The sequence below is a fragment of the Grammomys surdaster genome, unplaced genomic scaffold (genome assembly GCF_004785775.1).
Source record: "Grammomys surdaster isolate TR1022 unplaced genomic scaffold, NIH_TR_1.0 125951, whole genome shotgun sequence".
In the NCBI taxonomy this organism is placed as follows: Eukaryota; Metazoa; Chordata; class Mammalia; order Rodentia; family Muridae; genus Grammomys; species Grammomys surdaster.
Window position 1 is genome coordinate 780,361 of NW_021620772.1, and position 21,179 is coordinate 801,539.

Consider the following 21,179-nt stretch of genomic DNA (forward strand, 5'->3'; position numbering starts at 1 on the left):
TTCACTTCTTTCCTCAGAATCCCTCAACTTGATGGTTAGATAATTAGCTGAGGAAAGAGCACAATTGGCTTTCCTACTTGTTCAGGCTTTCAAGTAAACAAAGCTTACATGCTGTAAAACTGGGAAGCTGCTTAAAGTTAAGTCATGACAATGTAAGGAACATGAGATACTTGTTTACTTCTTACACCCTACTCCCAAGTGACCACTAATACCTTTATTTACTAAAATTGGGTGTCTTCTTGTCCCATAAACTCCATGCTTATAGGACTGCAGTACTGGGTACAATTATCCACAGATTTCTCCTATACCCAGAAGCAGCTGTGCTGAAAAGAATACCTACTGAGATCCCTACTGGAATGCAAAGAACAAACAATTCTGCACAATTTGTTGTCTTTCCATCCCACTGGAACCACTACTGCTCTTGGTTGAAAATGATAAACTTCTGTAAAGTGTTCCTATTTCAACCAATACTTTGTGAAAAGTGAAAAAGGTAAGCAATGTGTCTTTTCCCAAGAGTGCTCTCAAACAGCCCAGTTCTTCTCATTTTTTTTCAAGTAGCTCTTAATATACTTCTCTCCTCTCATCTGAGATTTTCCTGTGTCATTTATAAGATGTGTGGAAGAAATAGCTTAGTGGATTTTAAATGCAGGCAATTCCTTTTCCCCACGTCTTCATGACAGGATCTTTTACCCTAATAAAAAGCATCATCCCTATGAGAGACTGATCATATACACAGTGGCCACAAGTAAATGACAGCAGAACTCAGAGCCAGAGTTCTGATGATCAAACTCAATAACGCAGCTAATGGTCAATGATTACCAGACACTTTCCTGATTTTTTGCTCTGTTTTCTAATTCATCCACTCAAGGTCAATGAAAGATAGCTAAATATGCTCTCTGTACCAACTTACCAACTGCTCAGTTCTTGAATGTTTGACTCTATTCAATCTGTCTTTAAATTGGTTGTTCTTTTAGAGGCAATTACATTGGACACTTAGAAATTGAAGGTTTTATACAAAGATATCCACTTGCTAGAAGGGAGACTTCTAGTCATTGGAAAGCTAGCAGAAAAATCTAGAACTTAACAGGGGAGATAGGACAATGTGATTAGATCATCAGTGGTATAGAAGTAAAAATCCTGTTCAGATCCAAGGAGACAGAGGCACCAGAATAGTTGAAAAAGAAAACCTGGTTACAAAAGGTATGTGTCTTGAAGAACAAAAGACAGACTTTGAAACATCAAATTTTCTGAGTATGTGTTACAAGGAAAAGGAGATCAGGAACCAGATCAGGAAGCATACTTAAAGTTTAGTAAAATTAAAGGGCACTTGGGGTTGTCTTAAGTCCAGAACTGCCAATCAGAGTATAGCTGAGGGCACAGGTAAGAACACAGTACCTCTTCTTTCACTCTTCTCTTCTCCTTTCCCCTCCTCTCCTCTCCCCTCCCTCATCTCTCTTTCTTCCCTTCTTTTCTCTTCCCCTCCCTTCACCTCCCCTCCCCCATCTTACCTGCTTTCCTCTCCCCTAAACTTTATCCCTTCTTCTTGCCCCTCATCTCCCTTCCTCTCTCGTTTCCATCTCATCATAAAGCTTTACTATGCCAACTGCTTTTAGTTTCCACCAAGCACAAGTGAATGTTAGTGCTTCAAAGCTAGAGCAATTTACAGTCACAATTCTTGGTTTCCTCTACAGTTGTTTTTAGTTTGTATCACTTATTTTTACATAAGATTAAAGTATTTTTAAAGATTATCTTGATAAATGATTTCAGGTATAGTGACTATAGATAGGACTTAAAAGCAAATAAGAGATAAGTCTCAGGATAATATCTTTTTCAAAGTTCAAAAAGAAGGTCAGTGAAATTACTTGGTGGGTAAAAGTGCTGGCCATCAAGCTGGATATGTGTTTCAGCCCCAGAAATCACATAAAGGTGAAAAGTGAGAATTTTCTTTGTGACATTATCCTCTGACTTCTACTCATGAGCTGTGGCATATATATGTCTTCCTCCATACATATATGTGTATAGTAATCATGAATGAAGTTTTATGTTAAAATTCGTAAAGAAGAAATTCTATTACATTATAAATAAGTACAGATTGTTTCTTTAGATTTCTATTGGAATTTGTGAATTTCTTCCATTAACTTATTTTTTGTTTTGTTTTTGCTTTCATTTGTTTCTTTAGCTTGACACAAAATGGAGGACTCACTGTACCAGTCGTGCTTCCTCTTCTCCAACCTTGTCTTGGGAGCCTAATCCCTCACAATCTCTACCTGGAGAAAGTCAAGTAGTTTTTGGCAGACCTACAATTTCACTTGCCTCTTTTTCTGATGAGAACCTGCCCAGCAAGTACTAGGCATGCCTCTCTATACAAAGGAGGCATTCATGGTTCTTTAAACTCTAGCCAATGGTTTTTATTTACCCTGAAAACTCCTTCCCACTCTCCAAGGATCATAAGTAGCCTTAGTTCACCCTGAATAAACTGTATGCACACACGTTAAGACCAAAGATTTTCTAAGATAGCTGTTTCACTGAAGATCATCAAGGGTAGATGTAGATTCATTGCTGGACCCCATCACACATGCCACATAGCCCAGGCTGGCTTCAAATTCAGATCTTCTTGTCTAATCTTCCTGAATGGCTGGAATTACAAGCAAGCACCACTACAAGCTACAACTGTGAATTTTGATCCATATTTCCACATTGACAAATACATGCAAAACATATACAATATTTCCTACAAAATGAACATGTATAACATTAGGAACTGAAAAATGTAAAAGAATAGTGATATAAAGGTAATAGAGAGTGTGACGATGGCAGAGCATATCACTCTAAATGGGGTGCTTGGATATCATTTTAGGGAGGAGCTAAAAGTTGAGCAATATACTGAGGAGTATGAGCCATGCAGCTATATGGGAGAATATTTTCTGAAATACCCAATGGACATGCAGTGTTTAGAGACAGGAAAAAGCTTGTCAAGAATGTACTAAGACTGACATTAAGAGAAGAAAAGGAGCTTGGGGGAATTAGTTCTAACTTTTTTTAAGTTAATTGGTTATTTTATTTATTTACATTTCAAATGTTCCCCTTCCCAGTCTTCTCTCCACAAACCCCCCATCCTATCCTCCTTCCTTTTTGCCCCTAAGAGGGTGCTCCCACACACACCTTCCCATTCCCTCCCTTCTCACCCCTCTAGCATCCCCCTATTCTGGGGCAACAAGCCCCAGGTGGGATCCTTACATTGGTCAGCTCTCAACTATTTCAGCTCAACCCAGACAGAAATGCACAGGATGGGAGAGGCAGGAAGAGGCAGAATCAGAGACAGCTGTACGAAGAAGAGTCACTTGGTCTGAGAGGAAATGATGTATATGGAAACACTGAGAAAAAAAACAAAAAAAGATATTGAATGATTTTGAGCAAAGTAGTCAGTCATTAGACAATTCATGCCTGTTTCAAAGAGTGAAGAGCACTAGGGGCAGAAGACCTGGACTCCGTCAGTGTTCGCCCAGTTGTATAGATTCAGAAGACATTCACTAACCTGAAGCCAACCTGCAGCTGCTTTCATGTTGGTCAGGAAGGGTTTCTTAGTTAAAGTTTTAACTTCTGCCTTAGGGTTTTACTGCTGTGAACCAGACACCAGGACCAAGGCAACGCTTATAAGGACAACATTTAATTGGACCTGGCTTACAGGTTCAGAGGTTCAGTCCATTATCATCAAGGCAGGAACATGGCAGCATCCAAGCACGCTTGGTGCAGGAGGAGCTGAGACTTCTACATCTTCATCTGAAGGCTGCTAGCAGAATTCTGACTTCCAGGCAGCTATTTTGAGGGTCTTAAAGCCCACACCCACAGTGACACACCTCTCCAACAAGGCCACATCTTGTAATAATGCCACTCTTGGAGCCAAGCATATACAAACCATGACACAGGGCTACAGAATCTTCTACGGCACCTTACCACACAGAGTCACATAACAAGCTCCAGCCACCTGGAGAACCTGTGCTGATTTGGAGGCCTTTCAGCTCCTTGACTGACTTGGGGGCTGACCTTAATAAAGGCCTCTTGTTTGGACACTTGTAAACAATGCTTAAAGCTCCCTCTCTTCTCTAATGTTTCTCTAATCTTGATAAATTTTCAACAAGCCTTTTGAAAATTTTAAGCTTAATTCTGCTGAAATGAATCAGAGGAGAGCTGCCAAGAAAGAAGCCCTTACAAAGAAAACACTTTCAGGTGGCTTATGTAGGATTATTTGCAAAGGGCGGTGGTATAGATTCCTCTGGAAAGAAGAGGATCAAAATCCTGCAGGAGCCTGGGGTGCTAAGCCCATTATGGCATTCTTTGTGCGACTATTAGCATAACAAAGTCAATCAATGTAATTTGGTCAATAACCCTCTGGACTATTAAGAGGGAAAAAATGTTAGTTTCAAAATAAAATATCTTGAACTAGATAAGGTGCTCATTACACCTAGAGGAGCAATTTGCATATTAGCACTGGAGAAAGATAGAGTTTTTAAAACCCTCCTCACTCTTCTTGTCAACTTAATTATAAAGGACATAATCATTGCCTCTTTTTTGTGAATTACACTTAGTAATTTTGTATTTTTCCTTCATCGTTTTCTACCAAAGGGCAGAAATAAATGGCAAAAATAGAAAGAAAAATTAAAATCAACAAAGAATATTCCCAATTTTAAAAAAATGTCAGTTTTTCAGAGATACACAAGGCAATGGGGACGATGGATGGTCTTATAAAATTCAGTAAACGCTCAGAGGTCATTAATAAAGTAAAAGTCTCAGAAAAAAATTAAACTGCTTACAACTAGGTTCAAGGCCAGCAAGCAAAAGAAAGAAAGAAAGAAAGAAAGAAAGAAAGAAAGAAAGAAAGAAAGAAAGAAAGAAAGAGAGAGAGGGAAAGAAAAACTAATACAAATAAAGTCACAGAGAAGAAAACACATTCACAATAGCCCTCTCTCACACAAGATCTTCTAATCTGTTCACAGGAAGTGGGAGGGTGTCGGGGAAAGCAGTCCTGACTACTGCTCTTGTAATCAGAGTCTAATTTTATGCCGTTATCCATCTGATGGTTTAAGTGGAATAAAGAGACACTGATCTGGGAATAAAGGATGAAGCAGAACAGGCAAGACTGTAAGAGGAACAATTCAGGTGTCCCCGAGGCTCTATGGAGAATTCATTTCCACACAGGGAGTTTTCTGTGAGGATGGATAAATGTAATTCTTAGTTACTAATGATTCCCCGCCCCTCTAGATTCAAAAAAACAGAACGATGAAATCCGAACTAAAATTGCTTTTTTAAAAAAATAGAGCTATTTTTAAGCGAATTGAATTTTTACACGCTTAGACGGGCGATTGAAGGCTTTCCTCAGTAAATCCTGCAATAATCAATATTCACTAACAATACTTCCCAGTGAGTGTTTGCGTGTATAAAAAAAGAGTCAGGCCTCTTAATGAATAAATGAAAGTTTTCAATTAGATTTTACATGAAATAACACATATGTGACCTTTAATCTTTTAAGGAAAATCTTCCTGAAGAGACAAGTTTAAAACAGGACCGATCAAAGCAAAATTTAAAATGTACGAGCGCCATCTGGTGTCATAAATAAAAATACCCTGCAGGCGTCAGACAGATACCCCTTTGTGATCTCAGCACAGTGCAGCAAGGGATTGTGCTATAATGCGGCAGTCCTTCTTGAAATAGAATCCCCTCCATGGCTAATACGAATATGTGTCTATTTACCGTTTGGACTGGGGTTCAGTGAACCTATGGAGGCTGGCTGAGATAGTGAGCTTATCATTCGATTTGCATTTGAGTACTTCACACCCTAAACCTGTATGTTTCAACTCAAGGATTCACATGAGTGCCTCTGTTTTCCACTCTTCCTAAGTGAACCTCCTTGAAACAGGAAAAGCATTCCTATGCTTTTCGAAGCAATTTCTGTATAAAAATACAGCAGAAGCAGATGGGGAGCACATTTTTAAAGAAGAAACTTGAGGCTTATAATGCTAATGTGCCAAGATGAAATTAGCAATATATTATAAAGAGCTATCTAAGCAGTGGTAGTTAAGTGAAATTTCTGCACTCGTCTATTAATAGAGCCTGAAAAACGCTGCATTCCATCTCCTGATCAGCAACCGCCTTTTCCAAGAGCTATAGGGTAAGTCAGTAGCTCACCCTATCCCTAGGATATTTTACTACTTAGGTTGATGATGGTTAGGAACACCAGTAGAGTAGTGCAGCGGTGACATCATTGTAGGTCAAAAGGTTTCAAGCTTGAGGACTGGTTGGGTTGTTTTAATAACTCCTAAAACAGCATTATATTTATTTTTGGAATAAATGTTCAACGCAACATTTCAGCCATACTCCTTCTGCAGGATCCAATGTAGCCATAAAAACAGGGAAAGCAAATAACCGTTTACTGTCCAATAGGATAAATTTGTGTAGAAAAAAAGCTGTGTCTCTTTAGTTTTTTTAATTAGACTTTTATTGAAAACCCATAAATATTCAAACAGTAAAAGTTTTGTCTTTGTAATAGCATCTTTTAAACATATAACAGGCAACTGAGATCATTGCTTTCAAATAAAATTGTTTCACAAGATTTCGGTTAGTTGTTGGCATCTAATTTTCAAGCAATGGTGAGAAATTACATGCTCTTTCCACCTTTATCCCCAAGCAATTATCCCTACCAGAAGACAAGACAAAAAGATTCTGGGGCACAAGACACTTAGCTTCATTAAATCCCAGGAGAGAGCAGAGTGTGGCAGAGGAAGGGACTGACAGGAACCAGATGTCTTAACACCTAACAACACACTGTTTTCTGTAACAATGGCTGACTTGGCACAGAAGGGGTAGGGAGTGAGGAAAAATGGGCTGTAATAAAATGCTGTATCCAGAAACCTTCAGGAGAACAACACTATTCACAACTACTCATGAATTTTCCAGAGTTTTTTCTGGCTGATTTACATCTTGGCTTACAAGAAAATGAGAACAGAATTTGTTCTAAAACATACAAATAATTGTTAGACACACTGCATTGAATGTCTACCGTGCTATAAGAATATTTTAGGGATGGAACAGATATAGCCTAAAGTTAAAACCTATGTAAGTTAAGGCAGTAATACACAAAACTATCATTAGTATCTTCTCAGAGTATATAAATTTACAAAGTACAATGTAAGTTTTAACATTTGAAATATGCATTTATCCCTTAATTAAAACCATTTTGTTTGCTTTAATTGTTTTTTATTTCTTTTTCCTCAACCATCATGATCTCTGTATTGAACAGAAAACATTTAATGTCTTAAAATTTTCTAGACCGTGGAAATATGTTGAGGCAGTAACTATTTTCAGTCATGTCACAAAATTGCAAACTTTCCATCTCTTGTTAAATATGAATTGATTCTACAAAGTTACAGATATGCACCTTTAAAGATGTTTTGGTTAGTATTTCTTCTAACTTCTGAGAGTTGTGTCTCTTCAGAGAGCTTCTGACTTAGTAGCACCTGAACATTCTCATTGCTTCCTTGACATCTGATATAAATCTTAGGTGCACATCAAAGATGAACCTTTGAAGGGTTACTAAGCTATATTAAGGAACAACTGGATAAAACTATTGTAATATACTACACCTTTAGATAACAAGAATAATAATTATGGAACACCTCAAGGAAGAACTTTTGCTTATTCCTAGTAAGATTGGCAGAATACTAACACAGAAGGGTAAATATATCTGTTTGCTATTTAATTAGAACACCCAATAGCAAGAATAACAACTAACTGCTGAGAAAGCCAATGTTCATAGAGATCAAAAGAGATGTGTAAATGATACTACTGACAGATCCAGGATTTTCACTTCTATCTCTTTATAGTATGAGCTCCATCAAAAACTGTATCAAGCATGGAATCTCCCAGGAGTATGAGCCATAAATTGTACCTGAGTTGAGTTAAACGTAAGCCAAGAGAAGGGGGAAAGAGATGGTACCATTTCTTTTTAGAAGTTTTAACACTGAACACACACAAACACACACACATACACACACACATTCAGAGGATAATGTATATTTTAGTATTATGTTATATGATCTTATTAAATAGTCTCATAATGTAGGGGACTATAAGACATTTCACTGGTGATGCAATGTTTTACAGACTAAGAACTTTGATGGTTTTGACCTCAACATTTTACAAGCATGCATCATGCTCCTGAAACTACCCAGATATTGCATTTAGAGGAATACACAAACCATACCTGATTTCATCCTGATGAGACAGAAATGTTACTAATAGCAATAATCAATGAATAGTAATGAAACTTGAATGGTATTTAATCAGAATCTTCTAAAGAAGAAATTACTAAAAATAATTCTTGTGTAGAGGAATGCGGTTTAAAAATGGATCTTCCCAAACGAGGTATGGTAGTGCTTGCCTACTGTAACTGCTCAAAAGTTTGAGGCAGGAAAAGTGCATGTTCAAAGCCAGCCTGCACTCACTTAGCTGTTTTCAGGGTCAGTGTGAGTAATACCCTTGGTACATGATTTCCATCCCCATAAGAAGAGAAAGGAAAACAAGGATAAAATGAAATATCATAGAATTGCTAAGAAGCATTGCTAGCTGATAAGAATCAAGAAATGAGTATGAGATGTCTATGGCAGACAGAAACTTTCATGTGAGTGTTGCTGCTTTCGGAGCATTGGGAGATGTGGTGGAATCACAGTACAAGGTAGCAGCTCTTTAGGATGTGTTAAAGAGTAATAGAAGAGAAAGGCACAAGCCGGAGATGCAAGGAGGGCTCTTAGGTATCTAAAACAATTTGGAAGCATAGGATCTTGTAAGCTAGAAACTAATGGATCAATTTGACAATAACAAAAAAAGAATTTATTATAGGGGCATAAAAGGGAGGTGAAAAGATTTGATTTTTGAAATTAGTTAAGGAAGAAAGTGATGAACATTTGACTAATGGTTTTAAAAAGAATGATGTATGAATACAATAATTTCGTGTAAATGAGTCTCCAGTGTCCTCTGGGGGGTGGGGGGAATTTTGTTGTTCGTGTTGTTGTATTCTCTCTCTCTCTCTCTCTTACTCTTTTTTTTTTGCATGCTTTGTTGTTTTTTTCAGACAGGGTTTCTTTATGTAGCTTTGGCTGTCTTGTATGTAACTCATGATGTAGACCAGACTGGCCTCAAACTCAGAGATATGTCTGTATGTGCCTTCCAAGTGTTGGAATTAATAGTGTGTAACACCAGCAGCATTTGTCCCTTTGTATTTTGTTATGTTTTGTAATTGCTCTTATGAAAATATTTGTTTAATGTACAAGTTTTTCATGACATTGTTTTCTGTTGTATTTCAAAAGCTATAAAAATTATCAGATATATGGATAAATTAAGATGATATTTTGTGAACATAAAGAAGCTTCCAGTTTTTATCATCTTGAATATACTATTATAGTTTAAACAAATAAGCTTTATTGAATCCTCACATTCTAAATAACCAAAATATTGAAACTCAGTGAGACTTTTCAAATTTTTACTTCAGGCTTAGTACATGGCTATTTAGTTGGTAAAGACACCATGATGCCAAAGCTATGGCAGTGCCCAGGTTGTGGGAAGATGTGTCACAATATAAATTTGTCACCAAGTGAAAACCACAGTGGCAGGATTGGGTAACCCAGTATTTTGCTGCATATAGAAAAGCCACCTCAGTGACAAAGACAGAAACTACCTCAGAGTAAAAGGATAGAAATTTTTTCCCAAGCAACATCGGACACAATTGACTTTCTACCAAAAGTTATCAAAAAAGGTAAGTAAAGATACTTCATACTTTTCAAAGTATAAATCTACCAAAATGACCACTCAATTCTGAACATCTATGTTCCACATGCAAGGGCACCTGCATTCATAAAAGAAACTTTACTAAAGCTCAAAACACACATTTTACCTCACACAATAATGGTGGGAAACCTCAACACCATACTCTCATCAATGGACAGGTCATGGAAACAGTAACTAAACAGAGATGCAGTGAAACTAACAAAAGTTATGAACCAAAATTATACTCTGTTTAAATATGCTTCTAATAAATACACTGCCTGTTGTCAGACTCTCTAGATGTTTGATCCTGCACTGAATTAGTTATGCTAATATGAGTTTTCCTTCTTACTTCTTGCAGTTCTTTTCCCTACTGTCAATTACATTTTCAGGAACTCCCTCATAATATCATTTTAATTGACACAAAGTTATACAAACATATAAAGTATAATGTCACGTTTCAGTGTATATGGACAATGCAAAATGATAAAATCAGAATAATTTGTTAGTCCATTTAGGGCCTCCAACATTTATCATGTCATTTTAGTGAAAGGCTTACCCTCTTTTGTCCTAGCTATTTTTGAACATGCAATGCAATCTTGCTAATTACAGTTACTCTATGAGGCACAGACTTGCTAGAATTATTATTTATAATTGTAACTGTAGCTTTCAACATTCTCCACTTTCTTTACCATTGCTTGTCTCAGGAATCACTGGTGGGACCTCTGCTATGAGGTCAAGTGTTTTATATTCTACCCAGAATTGGCATCATGTATCTATCTTCTTCTGGTTCATCTATATCCTCCAACATCTTCATCCCAGATATACCAATGTAGATATAGATGCTGAGGAGAAGAGCCCTTCTATGTAGCATATTTCTTTATCCATTTATAATGGCCACGGCAGCCTGAATAGTGTTGAGTAACATGGGCATGCTTAGGTCTTAGGGATACACTGATTCATTGTTTCTAGGTTTGTTCCCATTAGTGGGACTGCTTCATCACACCAGAAATGTTGTGATGATCGTTTTTAATATGCTTCTACACTATTTTTTAAACAATGACTGCAATAATCTAACTTTCCACTAACAAAGTCTAAACGTCCTTTTCTCTATATATTCTCTCACACACTTCTTAGCTCCTGTGTTATTGATAATTGGAGTGAAATGGTACCTCATTCGTTTTGATTTTCATTTTCTTGGAGACTGTTGATACACAAGCTTTCTGTTTATATAATTTTTCTTCCGTACTCTCCCCCACCAAATATTCCCATGATTACCCGCTCTAACTCTAAATTTAAGGACTTCTTTCTTCTTCCTTAATTATTGTTACACACATATACACACACACGCCACACACACATACATACACATATTTTGTGTGTACAAATACAATCAACTGATTTCATTTAATATTGTGCAAATGTCTATGTGCTTAGAGCTCACCACTTAGAATTAGATAAACTGTTAGGGGACTTGTATCTGGAGAAGACTGGTATGCTATCTCTTACCAGCCATAATTGCCTATAGCTCCTCATCTAATGAAAGGATGTTTTAAGATTATCCCTATCCTGCAGTCCCACCAACAATGGAGGAGTGTTCCTCTTTCTCCACACCCTCGCTAGCATCTACTATCACCTGAGTTCTTAATCTTAGCCATTCTGACTGGTGTGAGGTGGAATCTCAGAGTTGTTTTGATTTGCATTTCCCTGATGACTAAGGACACTGAACATTTCTTTAGGTGCTTCTCGGCCATTCGAGTTTCTTCCACTGAAAATTCTTTGTTAAGCTCTATACCCCATTTTTTAATAGGGTAATTTGGTTGTCTGGAGTCTACTTTCTTGAGTTCTTTGTATATATTGGATATTAGCCCTCTATCAGATGTAGGATTGGTAAAGATCTTTTCCCAATTTGTTGGTTGTCGTTTTGTCCATTGTTGGTGGGACTGCAAGATGGTGCAACCACTTTGGAAATCAGTGTGGCGGTTCCTCAGAAAATTGGACATAGCATTACCTGAGGATCCAGCTATACCACTCCTAGGCATATACCCAGAAGATGCTCGAACATATAACAAGGACATATGCTCAACTATGTTCATAGCAGCCTTATTTATAATAGCCAGGAGCTGGAAAGAACCCAGATGTCCTTCAACTGAGGAATGGATTCAAAAAATGTGGTATATTTACACAATGGAGTATTACTCTGCTATTAAAACCAATGAATTCGAGAGGTTCCTAGGTAAATGGATGGAACTAGAAATTATCATCCTGAGCGAAGTAAACCAATCACAAAAGAACACACATGGTATTCACTCACTGATTATTGGATATTAGCCCAGAACCTTGAAATGCCCAAGATGCAACTCACAGGCCACATGAAGCTCATAAAAAAGGAAGACCAAGTGGGGGTGATTCAGTTCTTCTTAGAAGGAGCAACAAAATACTCAAGGGAGCAAATATGGAGACAAAGTGAGGGACAGAAACTGAAGGAGGGGTCATTTGAAGACCTTTCCACCTGAGTATCCATCCCATGTACAGTCACCAAAGGTAGATGCTGATGTGGAAGTCAGGAAGTGCATGCCGATAAGGGCCTGATATGGATGTCTCCTCAGAGGCCTTCAAGAGTCTGACATATTCAGAGGCAGATGCTCACAACTAGCCATTGAACTGATCATGAGGTTCTCAATGGAGGAGTTAGAGTGAGGACTGAATGAGCTGAAAGGGTTTGTGGCACCATGAGGAGAGCAACAATACCAACCAACCACAGCTCCCAGGGTCCTAACCACCAGCCTGGGAGCACTTATGGAGGGATCCAGGGCTTCAGCTGAATATGTAAGAGTGGAGGGCCCTGCCGGGCACAGGTGGAAGATGAGATCCTTGACCTCATGAAGGATGGACGCCCCAGGGGGTGGGAATTTTGAGGGTGGGGAAGTGGGAGTGGGGGGGGGTAGGTGGGGGTTACATCCACGGAGAAGAAGGAAGAGGGGTAAGGGGATGGGGGGTTCCCGGGTGGGTGGGGGATGGGGTAAGGGGATAACATATGAAATGTAAATAAAATATCCAATAAAAAAAATAAAATAGAAAAAAAAGATTATCCCTATCCATGGTAGGATGTCAATAGGCATTGTCATTGGATGATCAAGTTTAGGTAACTATATTTTTAGGATATTGTGAGTTCAATTCTCTGTCATATACAGATGATGCACAATGCACCAAATTGTTTTCATCCTCTAGATCTTACAACCTTCTCCTGATCTTTTCTGTGATTGTTCCTGAGCTTCTGTTTCAGCACTTGTGTTGTAAATGCACTGAATTCAAGATATGTACCTTATTGTCAGTTATTCTTTGGATTATGACTAGTTGTGGGTTTCTGTGTTGGTTTATAACTGCCACACAAAGAAGCTTCCTTAGTGATGGATGGGAGCTATACTTCTCCATGGATGTAAGATAGGTATTTAGAAGGTAATTGAGAATAATATTGGATTAGAAAAGTGGTGGCAGCAGGCTCTCCTGTGGTTCATGATATGATTAATCCCAGGGAGAGAAGATCATATAAATGGAAAGAAAGATTATAAAAGCCAGAGGACTAGGAAGTCAGCTGTGAGATTGTAGCTTCTGGAAATGACAGGAAAACTATACTCACAATACTTCAATAATATAACTGCTTAAGGAAGCCCTGAACAAATACAACACCAATAGAGATAACATCGTAGACAGGGGAACTCTCATTTGACCCAACACCTAGATGGAGAACTACAAACAACTGATGACTACAAAAAAGAAGAATACCTTTTTCCTAGGGACAAGCCCACTAGTTGTTTGTCTTATTCCAAATGGTGAGTCCTGAAATTATACTCATGGACTAAGCCAATTGTATTTACATATTTAAGTATATGTATATGAGTGTGACAATAATAATAAAAGAAAAAGAGTTCATGAATTTGAGAAGAAGTCAGGGAACTGCGGAGGGATTAAATGATGTAATCTCACCTTAACTAAATTTTTTAAAGTCAAGAAAGACTAAAATATACTATGGAGAACAGTAGAGGAAGAAACCTGATGTTGACTTCTGGCTTTAACAGGTACATACATATACATACACACAAAAACAAATCAATGAATTTATGAATTATAACCCTCCTATCTAACCTATTCACAGGATATATACCTCATAACTGCTAACTATACATGGTCCCACTATGGTACACCACAGAACATCAGGACTCACTCCTCCCTTTCACTTTAGCAAGCTTGTTCACTAACCCCTTCCCACTCTTCTCTTTCTTACTCCATTATTTCTTGAAAACACAATTCTGCCTTTAACTTTTCTTAGATAAAACCTAAAGTAATAGTATCAATTTCAAAGAAATAAAAGTTAGGGCAGAGTTTTCATATCAAAGTAAAAACTATAAGAGATAATAAAAATTATCATATAACTAGAATGCAAATTAATTAGTAATTCAAAAGTAATCTTCTACTCACCTGGGATTTAGTAATGATAAAAGTACCATATGAAAAATCGAAAGAAAGAACTCATCAATAGAAAATCTCGAATAATTTGTTAATGAAAAAGAACTATTTTTAAGCCGTGGAAGAAGTTTGCCTTATAACATATGGAGAAACTACTTGCAGGGATATAAAAACCAATATTTCAAAATGGAAACAGTGTTAGATGTGAGGAAAGAAGTTAGAACTCATAAGGTTGGCATTAGGGCACTGTCTTCTCAGTGGTGTATATTACCTAAGAAGCTGCAAACAAAAGATAATCATAAATGTGATCACCAGAATAATGTGATCATTATTTTTAACAGAACTACATCTCATATGACTTACAACTTATTAAAGTTAGGAATTATGTTGGAATGAGGAGAAATGTTTGCTAAGGGTATACCATTTGATGGGTTAATATGTAAGTTATATTACAAGTCTGACTAATAATAATGATAATAAAAGTTTCAAAAAACATATAATATACATAATATACAAAATAAATACTAATGTTAGTAAGGAAAATATTTAAACAAAGTGTTGCTTCTTGGAATCATAAAACTAATCTCTGCATATGTTAAATATGAGGCAGTGCTATGGCAATAGAAAGTGGACACTGTCATCTCACTGGCTGTAGTTTAGGTGTGTAGTCTTAAACTGTGTTAAGACTTCAACTAGTGAGATTCCAATCTTGTGTATTATTTCACCCAAGTTTCTCACTTGCATATATTTTCAAGAACAAAAATGTACTATGGGAAAATGGAGAGTTTTTCAGTTATTCTTTATGATTTCTCTCTGGAGACAAAAGGTAGAAGAGGATCTGCTGTGTCACAGATAACTGCTTCTAATACTTACAAAATAAGATTTGCATTTACAAGATGGTCTTCACACACACACAAACACACATATACACACACACACACACAAGTAAAATGTAATTTTTAAAAGTTGTATGATTTGGGGCAAATTCTTTTGCATCTTTAAATTTCAGGTTTAAAACAACTTGTGTAGAATTATTGTGATAACACTTCAATTTCTGAAATCATTCTGCCTCCTATCATACCAAACTAATCTGTGAGCAATACACATAAAGTTATATATGGAGCTCAAGGAATGTGACTAAATGCTACTATAAATATGATATTTGCCAATGAAAATCAAACAGAAGAATTCAGCTAGGGCTCACTATGTACCTGTAGTGTTCCCTTATAAAAACCATAATAAAAACTAGCACGTAGACTTCTGTTGTCTTATGTTGCTTTGTCATTTATCTTGTCTTGTATTTTAGTCCTTCCTTCCATCCTTTCTCTCTTTCTTTCTTTCTGCCTGTCTTTCTTTCTTTCTTTCGTTCTCTTTTTCTTTCTTTCTTTGTGTTGCTGAACTGAATGTGTTATTTTATATAAATAAAATCCCTGGAAGAATACATATCACATACAGAATGTGGCATCAGCAAATTTAAACACTGGTTGAATTATTTTATCAAATAATTACAGATTAAAAAATAATTGTAATATTAGTCAAAGTTCCTGAAATACATGAGTAATTTAATGAATATAATATATAACTAACTTATATAATACTGCATTAAACCTGTATTCTAATCCTTATGTGACCTTATTTTCTCTCTTCTCATTGTCAAATTTCATTGTCAAAATAATGTATACTTACATTGTTTGGATACATTGTATTCATTGTATGTATATTTTAAAAGTCTAAGGCACACCTGTGTTCAGTACATTATAATTAAGCACAAGAAGACCACTGGCAGAGTAGAGACATGAAGAAGCTTCTCTAACTAGCATATACAAGTCTGAGTTTTCCTAAGAAGTGTGATTCTGCTGATGTCGCAGCCATTATCCCTGCAGAAACAAACACATAAAGAAAACTATCAAGGAGTAAGACTTAATAGCGCGTCTGAAATGGAAGACTGACAGAGCACTAGCAATTTGAGCAAATTTGGTGTCTTTAGTAAGTGTCCATTGTAAAAGAGAGTTGCTTTGCCTGGGATAACTATCATTCCTGATGGCCTATTCTTTGTTATGCTGCATAAAAGTCTATCCCAAAACATTTCTCTAACATCAGGAATTAACTTAATTTTGGCATTAATGCACACAGCCTCATTGAAAATCTGTTCATTGAATTGAATATACACATACAGATTACCAAAATCTACCATGATTAAAAACTTGCAACTAAAACATTAGCTTCTTGTTCTCGTAGCTTCTTTGTCTCTTTGAACGTATACATTGCTTCTGAATAAAAATTTCAATGTGTTTATAGAAAAATCAGACATCAATAAAACTAGAGTTTAATATTTATGCATGCTAGTCTTGCATGCCACATGCAAATGTTTCTACATAGAGGTAACTGATTCAAGAAAAGAGTGTGGTGTATAGTAGTCTATCATATGCTATCAGCTCCATGTATAAATAGAGTTTGTATGATAGATCTTTTATAATCTCCGTATTATTTGGAGACTTCATTAAATGTCTTTGTATATCAGTTAGGGAGTTTCTACTGCTCTAGGTCTCAATACCACCTCTCACATGCCCCAAATTCTCTCTGTTTGCCTGCATTCCCTCTCATTCTCCACCTGATCCTCCTGGTCTTGTCTCCCCACTCTGCAGCCAGTCCACACAGAAAACCTGTTCCCCCTCCCAGAGAGATACATATGTCCCCTTAGTCCTTTCTCTATACCTCAACTCTCTGGGTATACAGATTGCAACTTAGTTATCATTTACTTAAAAATACCCACTCATAAGCAGATGCATACATACCAAATTTACAGTTATAGATCTTGGTTACCTCACTTGGGATGATTTTTTTTTCTAGTTCTAGCAATTTGTCAGCAAATTTCACATTGTCATATTTTTAATATCTGAGTAATTCTCCATTGCACAAATGAACCACATTTTCTTTATCTATTCTTATTGGGGGAAACTGAGGTTTTTTTTTTAAATATCTGGCTATTGTGGGTACAGCAGTAATGAACATGGTTAAACAGGTGTTCTTGTGGTAAGGGGAAGCATCCACTGAGTATATACTAAAAATGTGGTATAGCTGGGTCTTGAGGTACAACAATTTCTATTTTTCTGAGAAACTACCTGCATTAGGGTTATCTAGAGTCATAGAACTTGTGGAATGTTTTATATTGCAGGAATTTATTTTGATGACTTACAATCTATAGTCCAACTCCCCATCAACAGTCAGCTGTTAATTGAAAGTCCACAAATCTATTAGTTGCTCAGTCCCACAAGGCTAGTTGTTTTAGCTCGTCTTCTGTAGAAGTAGATTCCAACAGATGTTCTGGCAAGAAAATGCAAGCAGCAAAGAAGAGCGAATCTTCCTTTTTCCAATGTCCTTATTGAGGTCTCTAGCAGAAGATGTGGCCCAGATTAAAGGTGTGTACCACCAAGCTGAACCTGGGACTTGTTTTGTCAAAGGCTGACCTTGAACTCAAAGATCTCCTTGCCTTAGTCTCCTGGGATTAAAGATGTGTACTACCTTGCCTGGCCTAAGCTTTTCATAGTCACTATGCAACAAGATCTCCATGCCAAGATCCAGGTCAGAAACTTGTGTCTTCCAGCCTCAAGATCTGGATCACAGGTGAGCCCTCCAACACTGGATTGTAGTTGATTCCAGAAATAGTCAAGTTGGCAACCAGGAATAGCCGTTACACTATCACACTCATTTCCATAGTCCCCACATGAATTTGAACTTTCACCAGCAACGGATGAGTGTTCTCCTTATTCCACATCCTTGGCAGCATGAATTGTCACATGTGTTATTGATCTTAGCCATCTAAAAGGGTGTGAAATTGAATTTCAAAATAGTTTTGATATGCATTTCCCTAATGGCTAAAGATGTTGAAGATTTTCTGTGTTTTCAAGTGATTTGAGTTTCTTCTATTGAGAATTCTGCTTAGGTGAGCCAAAGATGGATCTCAGGCAACCCTAGCGAAGGTTGTAGTAGATTTGCGCGCGGGAGGACCTGGGCAAGCACCGGTGGCTGGGGAGGCGGCCATAAGCTGCCGTCATTCTGACGAGTGGTCCAAGATGTAAAGCCATAAACCAAATACTAGCAAAGATGATTTAATATTTAATATCATATCCAGAAAAATTAAACAACTTCCAGAACCAGACAGGAATCTGCTTGAATATGGATCAGCATATATTGGACTTAATGCTGCTTTTGGGGGCCTAATAGCAAACAGTCTATTTCGGCGAATCTTGAACGTGATACAAGCTCGAATAGCTTCTAACTTACCAATGGCTGTGATCCCATATTTGACAGCAAACCTGTCTTACCATAGTTTTGTAAGTTTACCTTTGACTACAGGTGATTTGAACTGTGAAATCTGTACCACAATGCGGGGTGCACTAGTTGGTTTTGTGCTGGGTGATCTGTACCCTGTCCTTCTGGCTATACCAGTGAATGGGGGCCTTGTTGCCAGGTATGAATCAAGTCCTCTACCACAGAGGGGAAACATCTTCAATTACTGGATTACAGTTTCTAAGCTTGTCTTTAGAAAAATGTTATTTCCTACTTTACTTCAGACTGTGTTTGCAGCATATCTTGGGTCTAGACAATATAAACTCCTAGTAAAGGCCCTTCAGTTACCTGAACCTGACTTAGAAATTCATTGATTTAAAGCAAATATGTACAACAAAAATAAAATGGTGAAAATAAAAGAAGAGAGAATTCTGTTTAAATCTATGCCTCATTTTTAATTGGATTAATTGGATTATTTAGGGTTTTTTTATATCTACTTTCTTGAGTATTTAATATATTTTATATCAGTCTTATATCAGACATGTACTTGGTAAAATGCCTTTCCCATTCCAAATGACATTGTCCTTTACTTTATAGAAATGTTTTAGTTTCATGAGGTTCCATTTATTATTTATTTAACTTAGCACATGTGCTAATGGTACTCTGTTTAGAAAGTCTTCTGTGCTAATGAGTTCAAGCCTACTCACCACTTTTTCTGGTTCAGTGTATCTGGTTTTATTTTGAGATCTCTGATCCATTTGAAACTAAGTATTTTGCAGGCTTATAGTATGGCACTGTTTGCATTATTTTAGGTGAGGACCTCCACTTTGACAAGTACCATTTGTGGAAGATATGCTTTTGTAATTATTAATTGGTTATTGTATTTATTAACTGTCCGGACCCACACTGACCCACGTTTGGGCACCAGGTGTCCTGTCCTGCGCTGCTCCATGCTGCCCCATGCTGCCCCACATTTAGGGGCCAGGTGCTCCCGACAACAATGGGGTCAGTCAACAGGATCTAACAAGAGAGAGAGAGTGGGAATGGAGAAGCAAGAGACTCCAAGAATGGAGACAAAACAGAGAGTCTGATCAAGTCCCATTTATTGAAAGGAAATCCTGGGTATATATAAGCACAAGCAGGGGAACGCAGCTGAAGACACTTTACCACATGCGCCTTGCAGCTGGGGCACTAAACAACAAAGCAAGATATGTAAGAAAAACAAGATGTTTATCAGAATGTGCTCAGCTGTTCTGGGCTCTTGAAAAACAAGTCTCTTGTCAGAGTATATGGTCTGAGATGGCTGCAGAGACGATAGCTGCTTTCTGCTAGGACTTGGCTCCCAACAATTAACATTTCAAATGTTGTCACCTTTCCCAGTCTCCCCTTCACAAACCCTTCATCACATTCCTCTCTGCTTTGCCTCTAAGAGGGTGCTCCATCACCCACCCAACCACTTCTGTCTTATCCCTCTAGCATCCCTCTATGCTGAGGCAACAAGCCTTCACAGGGTCAAGGGCATTTATACTTTCTTTATAAAAAGTGATAGATCCATAGGTGTGCTGATTTATGTTTGGGTTTGGGTTTTCAGTTCAATTCCATTGATCAATGTGCTTGTTTTAATACCAATATCATGCTGTATTTATTACTATGGCTTTGTAGTACAACTTGAAACTAGGAATAGTTATGTCCCCAGTAGTTCTTTTCCTATTCAGCATTGTTCTTTTGTGTGTGTGTGTGTGTCTGTCTGTCTGTCTGTCTGTGTATGTGTGTGTGTGTGTGTGTGTGTGTGTGTGTGTGTGTGCTTTCATGTGAGGCTGAGAAATGTCCTTTCAAGATCTGTGAAGAATTGTATTGGAATTTTGATAGAGATTGCACTGAATCTATAGATTACTCTTGAAAGGATGGTCGCTTTTACTATGTTAGTCCTACAGAGGCATTAAATCTGCATCAATTTCTTTCTTCAAAGACTTGAAGATTTTATCTTACAGTAGTTCATTTGCTTAGTTAGAATTATTCCAAGATATTTAATATAATTGAGGCTATTGTTAAAGATGTTATTTTCCTGATTTCTTTCTCAATGTTTGTCATTTGTGCATAAGAAGGCTACTGAGTTAATTTTGTATCCAGCTACTTCCCTCAGAATGTGTTTCAGCTGTAGGAGTTCTCTGATGGAATTTTTAAGGTGACTTAAGTGTTCAAAGATACTTTGACTTCTTCCTTTCAAATTTGTATCTTTTGATTATTTTCCAATTGTCTTACTGCTTTAGCTGAGACTTCAAGTACTATCCTGACTAGATGAGGAGAGAGTGGACAACCTTGTCTTATTCCTGAATTTAGTGGAATTGCTTTGATTTTATCTCCATATAAGTTGATGTTAACTGTGGAAATGCTGCAAACTGCCCTTATTGCCCATATGTTGAGATATGATATTTCATTCTTGAGAATATTCAATTTTTTAAAAATCTTTTTATTATAACAAACTTTGAGTTCTGCTTTTCCCCTTCTCATAGTTCCTTTCTAGTTTCATTCACTACAACACACACACACACACACACACACAGAGAGAGAGAGAGAGAGAGAGAGAGAGAGAGAGAGAGAGAGAGAGA

The 21,179-nt window shown here is 37.2% G+C and overlaps 1 pseudogene; it reads left to right on the forward strand.

Annotated features, from left to right (window-relative positions):
* Positions 1-18,353: 18,353 nt before the first annotated feature.
* Positions 18,354-18,944, forward strand: LOC114609282 (annotated as a pseudogene).
* The last annotated feature ends 2,235 nt before the right edge of the window (positions 18,945-21,179 follow it).